We start from the raw sequence: 6,502 nt of genomic DNA, 5'->3' as shown, positions 1-6,502 counted from the left end.
TTCAGTTAAAAATTCCCAATTCAATAAAAAATTATTGATATTTATTCATACCTCTTTACTGCTGTGTAATATCCTCCGTCTCATTATAATCTTAATAAGCTACACTTAACTCGACAGTTTATGCACTATTACCTTATACCGTATTATTATCATCAACCGGTAAACCCACTTTATACTTATACCCACTTGGTACTTAATTTATTTTCTGACCTGTATTATAGTGTATTATATTTTTGCTTAGTACTTCTGTTCCTGTGTGCACTGACGTGATAGTGAGCTGCTGTAGCAAAAGAGTTTCCCCTCGGGGATCAATAAAGTATTTCTGATTCTGATTCTGATTCTGACTCAGCAAGCCACCAATGAAGCCACCATAGCAACCACGTTTGATCATCTAGCAGTATTAAACACCTAAGCAACTGTTTAAATATTTGTTTTTCTATTACTTCCAGCTGTTTCTGGCTCGCCCACACATTTTCTCCAGGAAATATATGGTCTAATTAATATTCTTCTTATTAAAAAGCAACCAGGACAATATTAATACTAGCATATATAACAAACACAGGAATAAAACAGACTAAAATATACAGCCATGATACACACAACACAGTGCTCAGAGTGAGGATTGATCAAAGGTTAGATACACTGGACTTCTTCCAGTAAAGTGAGCTGGCTTCTGGTGTTTTCATCACTGACTGTGGAGTCACCTTGGCTAACAGCTGCAGCAGAAAAGCTTCCTGGAGTTGGTCACCAGCTGTCCAGCCCCCCGTCATACATGAGCCCACAGCTGTGGACACAGCACAGGTATTAGACATGGAGACAAAAATCTTGTGGTTACAGAACATTTATAGACTACTATAGGTTTACCAGAAAGTGCTTCCAAACATACTGTATGCGGGGCACACATGTTATGATTGACTTGAATACAGTGATGTAGCAGGCAGTAAAAGGTGTGTACACTGGGACTTATAGTCAGACTGCACATCCAAAAACAATTCTACTTAATGTATAAGCATTAATTCTTACTTCTTATATAGTTTATTGTATGCATGTATTCATTTTCCTCCAAGCCTTAACAATAAATAAACTGGATTTGTTGCCTGCTGCTCCAAACTTACAGTATCAGGTAAGTTTTTATGATCACTTTACAGATTACCATTGCTGAGTAGGTAAAGCACCCATGCCTTGAATCAATATGGAATAAATGTAATAGAATCATAAAAGTGACAAGCATTATTTGAAATGAAACTATATTGAAGACAGCTGAGATTGATGCATTTGAAAACATTCCTATCTTGAATGTGGGAAATTTAATGTGGATTTATTGAAGTAGTTTATATGGTAGTGTCAGGAATTTTTTTTCCAGTTTTTCACAACAAAAAGGCAAAAATGAGAGAAAAGTTAAAAAAGCACAAAACTAGTGAAGACTGTGAAATGCTGTTGAGAGCTCAGAAAAAGCACATATATGAATCATAAGTCAATCAGCCTTTGTCAACTGAAAAATAAACTTTATTTGCACTTCATGCTGAAAAAAGGAGAGCAGCAGCTGCACACATGTGTAGAAGGGTATCTTCCACCTCATATCAGGGAATATTTGGTTTGGATTTGAGCCAGGTTCTCTCTCCACTCTGGAGGAAACCATCTCTCACATGAAATCTATCTACCTCTCACTCATGAGACATGATTCTAACCAGGCTTCTCCTAAAACAGGTTTTTTTTCCAACCGTTGGCCCACACATACTTACCTTTGTAAATACAAGTAGCTCACTATCCACTGGCTCTTTCCACCTCAGCTTGAACATGCTGAAGAATCTAATGAACAAAACCTGGCACCAATTAAGATATTTACTGAAAAGATATTTCCTGTTTAACTGATTTCTTTTATATATTTTTTTGTATATTTAAAAATATGTAATTATGGACAGCGTTTATTAAAGGCATTAATTTTTTTTTTCACACGCAAAAACTGAGCTTTTAAAACAAAAAGCTCTCCAGAGTGGATAGCTCGGAAAACACAGTTCCCATTTGTAATGTGGACAGAAAAACAAAATTTTTCCAAAATGATTACATATGACTTCTCAGACACCCAGTCAGGAGTTGTGTAGCAGTAATTTTAAGAAGCCACATTTGTCTAATAAGAAATAACCAATCACACAATACAATGATGTTCATGCAGTCAGATGACTTTGCAGCTTAAAATAATGTTTTATCAGCAGTCTTACTGCATAGTAGCCTTGGTTAACAGGTGACATTAGTGGTTCACTTCTTTATACTCATTCAGTTGTCAGACAACAGAAACAGAACAAAATGTCAATGACAAATTGTGTGAAACACAATATACTTTAAGTGATTGTGGAGGCAACAGAATGGAGGTTTAACCTGCTGAGACCAAGGCAAGTATCCAGGCTGTGTCTGCCACACATCAGATGATGCCTGTAATACACACTTTTATTGTTTGCCAACATTACTGCATGTTGCCAACTATAAGAGGAAAGATTTAGTGGTTGTCCCATTGTTTTTGTGTTTCATTTTTGAATGGAAAACTTTTCCAAAAATGACCTGAAAACGCAAGTGTGGACACAAGCAACATGTAACTGCCATTTTCAGATTTATCCCTTTTGGTGTGGATGGTTCTGCCTTTGAAACTGCCGACCTCAATATTAATTAATAATAGGTCAGTTGGATACATTGGACTCTAAAGTTTTTAGCAAATCATTTTCTGTTGTGTTAGATGAGGCCTCGTTTTTTAGAGCTGCCTTCACTTGTGGTGTCCCTCAGCGATCAATGCTAGGCCTAGTTATTGTTTCAATCTATGTGCTTCCTGTAAGTCGTAGCATTCACATTAACTTTAATGACGTTTACATTATAACACATTTCCACTGCTATGCAGGTGATACCCAGCTGTACATCCCTCATCAACCTAATAATTATGATCTAATATTAGTCACACTCTCATAATCTGGTTTAGATTTTTGATCCTTTACTTTAAAAAATCAAATAACTAAGAGAGTTATAATCCTGTTTTCTCCACGTAAGGTTCAAAAATAGGTTCAGATCCCAAGCCGACACTGAAAAGGTTATCCCTGCCTTTGTCTCTTCTTGATTTCACTACTGTAGTTACTCGTACCCTGGCCAAACCAACAAGTTCACCAAATTGAACAACAGAATACATTGTTTTTTATAGTCCTCCAGGACGACACATGTAAGCATTTTCTGATCTGACGCCCCTATCGGCAGGTTATATGTCAGCGCCTTCCAAAGCTGTTACAAATAACAGCTTCCAAACATATGATCTGACACCGTTGATGAGTTTAGGGCTACAACAATATGTCTGCAATCTTCTGGCAACTAATGTTTTGCATCTTTGCAGTTTTACCCACGAGTGCCCAACTCTAGGGTGTGGACAGGCATGTGCTACATCCGCGACAGATGGTATGACCAGCCACTTCTCTTCTTCACCTGCCATAAGAGAGGAACATCACCAGGAGAGCATAACATGCCGGAGGTTCATGAAATACCCAAAAGATCACACCCTCCCCACACTGCAGGCGCCCACACAAACCATACGCTCTCATAACTCAACTTTGACGAAACTTTTTCAGTCAGAGCTCCTGAACTTTGGAACTTTTTGCCAGAAGATCTTAGGCGTGCATAAGCATCAAGAAATTCTGTTCTTAAAACACTTCTTCCCCTCCTTTTTAAAAATTGTATAAAATTTTGAAACAATCTAGTACATGTGATCTATTTCTAAGTGTACCACCTAGTTGGAAAGCACTTTCTAACACTATTTTGAAAAGTGCTATACAACTAAAATCATTATTAGTAGTAGTTAGTAGTGTTAATAGTCAAAATAATTTTTGAGGAAAGTAAATATTGTTAATTTTATACTTGGTAACTGAAGTAAATACTCCTCACACGGGGTTTTTAAAATGCTACATGTAGCGCTCAAGTCAGTATTGGAGTCACAGTGACTCACAGTGGCAGTCACAGTGTGGGTGCTGTGATATTGCAGTAAAAATGTATATTTGTCTCTTTAATTCTTGGCTCACAGACATGAAGGTTGGGCCACACAAATATTACTGGCCTTTGGAAATGAAGTCTGTTTTATGTGTAAGAGTAGAAAGAAAGTCAGAAGCTTGTGTGAAAAAATCTTTGAAGTGGGCAGAAATCCCAAATCCCATCTGAAATCCTTCTTTTCTCCTGTAATGGAGAGGAGATGCAGAAAAAAGATGATTCCCTTTCTGCCAAATCTTTCTTCTACTGTATTTTTAAATCATCTATGCCTCTTTGTTGTCTCCCCTCACCTTTTTGTTGCTTCTTCTTTCTCTTTTTTTCTCTTTTTTCCAGCCATCTCTATGTTGTATGGCAGGTAAGCAAAAAGAGAGATGGGATGGGAGAAGGACTGTCAAACTGAAGATTTAATGGTTAGACTCAATTAAAATACACACATGTTGTGTACATGTAATCAGACCTAACAGGAGACAGGTGTCAGTGGAGATGATATTCACTTTCCTGTTAACTTACTAAGCTTTCTACTAACCTTTCCACAAACAAGATCAAATCTAAATTTAAAGTTAACTTAAGTTTCGCTGTATTTTCACTGATTCAACAGCAAGTCAGCTTTGGGTGTTGTACCCCCAGATATATATACTTTCACTTGAAATGACTTTCTGACATGCACAGATTAACATGTTAGGGGAGTCAAGAACAAAACCTTGTTGTTATGCCCCTATTAAGGTGTAAACAACCTCAGTCCATTCACTATTTTATTAAAATGTATGTCCAGAATTGATGTCTATCCCTTGTTTCATATTCAGAATGTACCCTAAACATCTTGGGAATCATGATGAGTGTCTTCATTTCACTATGAAGTAATATGAAACTACTCCCAGTGACCACATGTACATGCCACAGTTGCTAATCAGCTTTAAAGCCTATTATATCCTTATTATAACTTAATTATCTCATCATTGCAAGACAGCAAATGGTGCTTATATTCATTTTGTATACATCAGATAGTAATTGAATCATGTTATTAAGACTTTTTTAAAACAAAATAAACTTTAAGGGCAGGATGTGAGGGATGGTAAATTGTAGATTGGCTTAGAAACTAGTGAGCGTTATCCATGGGTATTAAGAGATCGACAAGATTTGAATATACTGAGTTTGAAAAATTTGGTTTAGTATAAACTGTGACACATTGAAAGTGTTGACAATGGGGAGTCAACCTTTCACCCATTGATCTGTTTTATTTTGAAAAGATTGGCAGTAATGTATGTTTTATATTTACGGTCATTTATATTTTTCATGTCAATTTTTTTATACTTTAAGAGTGTATATTGCATTTTGTAAACATGATTATAAAAAGATAATGGAAATGTTTTTTTCTAATATTTATGGTGATTTATAAATCACATGACTATTTATAAACAAACTGGAAACAACATCAGACATCACCCTGATGAAAGCTAAATAGCTGGAAACATTTGGTGAGTAAAAGATTGTATACTTTAAGAGAGTTGTGCGATGTGTTTGATTTTGATGTGATCATGAAATCAAACCCAGTTTCTGAAACGATTTACATTCAAAGTATTTAGAGATGAATCAGAATCAGGTTTATTACCAAGTAGGTTTTCATGTACAGGGAATTTGCCTTGGCATATTTGTGCAGAATAGTAAACATAGTAGAAAATACAAGTAGAAAATATAAAGAAAGATAAAACTGCAAGTCCATCCATCCATCCATCCACTGCAAGTCCCAGTGACTTCTGGCCTTAGGCAGGGCACAAGACATAAATATAAAATATATAATTGACAATAGGAATGCAGACTCCCACCCAGAGAGATTGTGTGATGTTGGTCCGGTCCGGGAAAAATATGTAGGCAATATGACCCCGTACTGCAAGTCAAGAAGCATAAATATAAAATATAAATTAAAAGAGTATGTATGTAAATTAAAGAGTTGTACAGTTTTGCACATTCTGTAATTTCATTATTGTATAGCAGTTATCATTGTTAGTGATGGAGTCCGCCATTATCAAAAATGCATCTACAAAGCAAGACATGCTCATTTTTGACATTTTTTGACAGCAGATCAGTCTTAAATATTGCAGGTAAGAGTAATGGAACAAGACGGACCAGACAGAGTAAGCTGTTAGATGACGAGCAGCAGGCGATACACACCTCCACACTTCAGACTCCTCAGCAAGGAAACCATCTCCTTTTACTATGTCCTTGCATGATGGGAAAAAGGCCAATTACCTACTTACTTACTTACTTATTAAAACAATGTGAGTTTGTTTGACTGCACTGTAAAAAGATTCACTAGTTGCTTTTATGTTGTATTTCTGTCAAAGTAGCTGCTCAAGGAGTCTTTTTTCTGAAATCTTAAGGATTATAACTTTAAATATTGTATCCTATCATTAAATAACAAGTTTCTGTACTTAATCATCAAGTATTTCATCATTCCTCTGTAGCTGGGGGACAAAGGAGAAAAAAAGTAGGA

Source organism: Siniperca chuatsi, linkage group LG14, assembly GCF_020085105.1.
Source record: "Siniperca chuatsi isolate FFG_IHB_CAS linkage group LG14, ASM2008510v1, whole genome shotgun sequence".
NCBI classification, from domain to species: domain Eukaryota; kingdom Metazoa; phylum Chordata; class Actinopteri; order Centrarchiformes; family Sinipercidae; genus Siniperca; species Siniperca chuatsi.
This window is presented reverse-complemented; position numbering follows the sequence as displayed.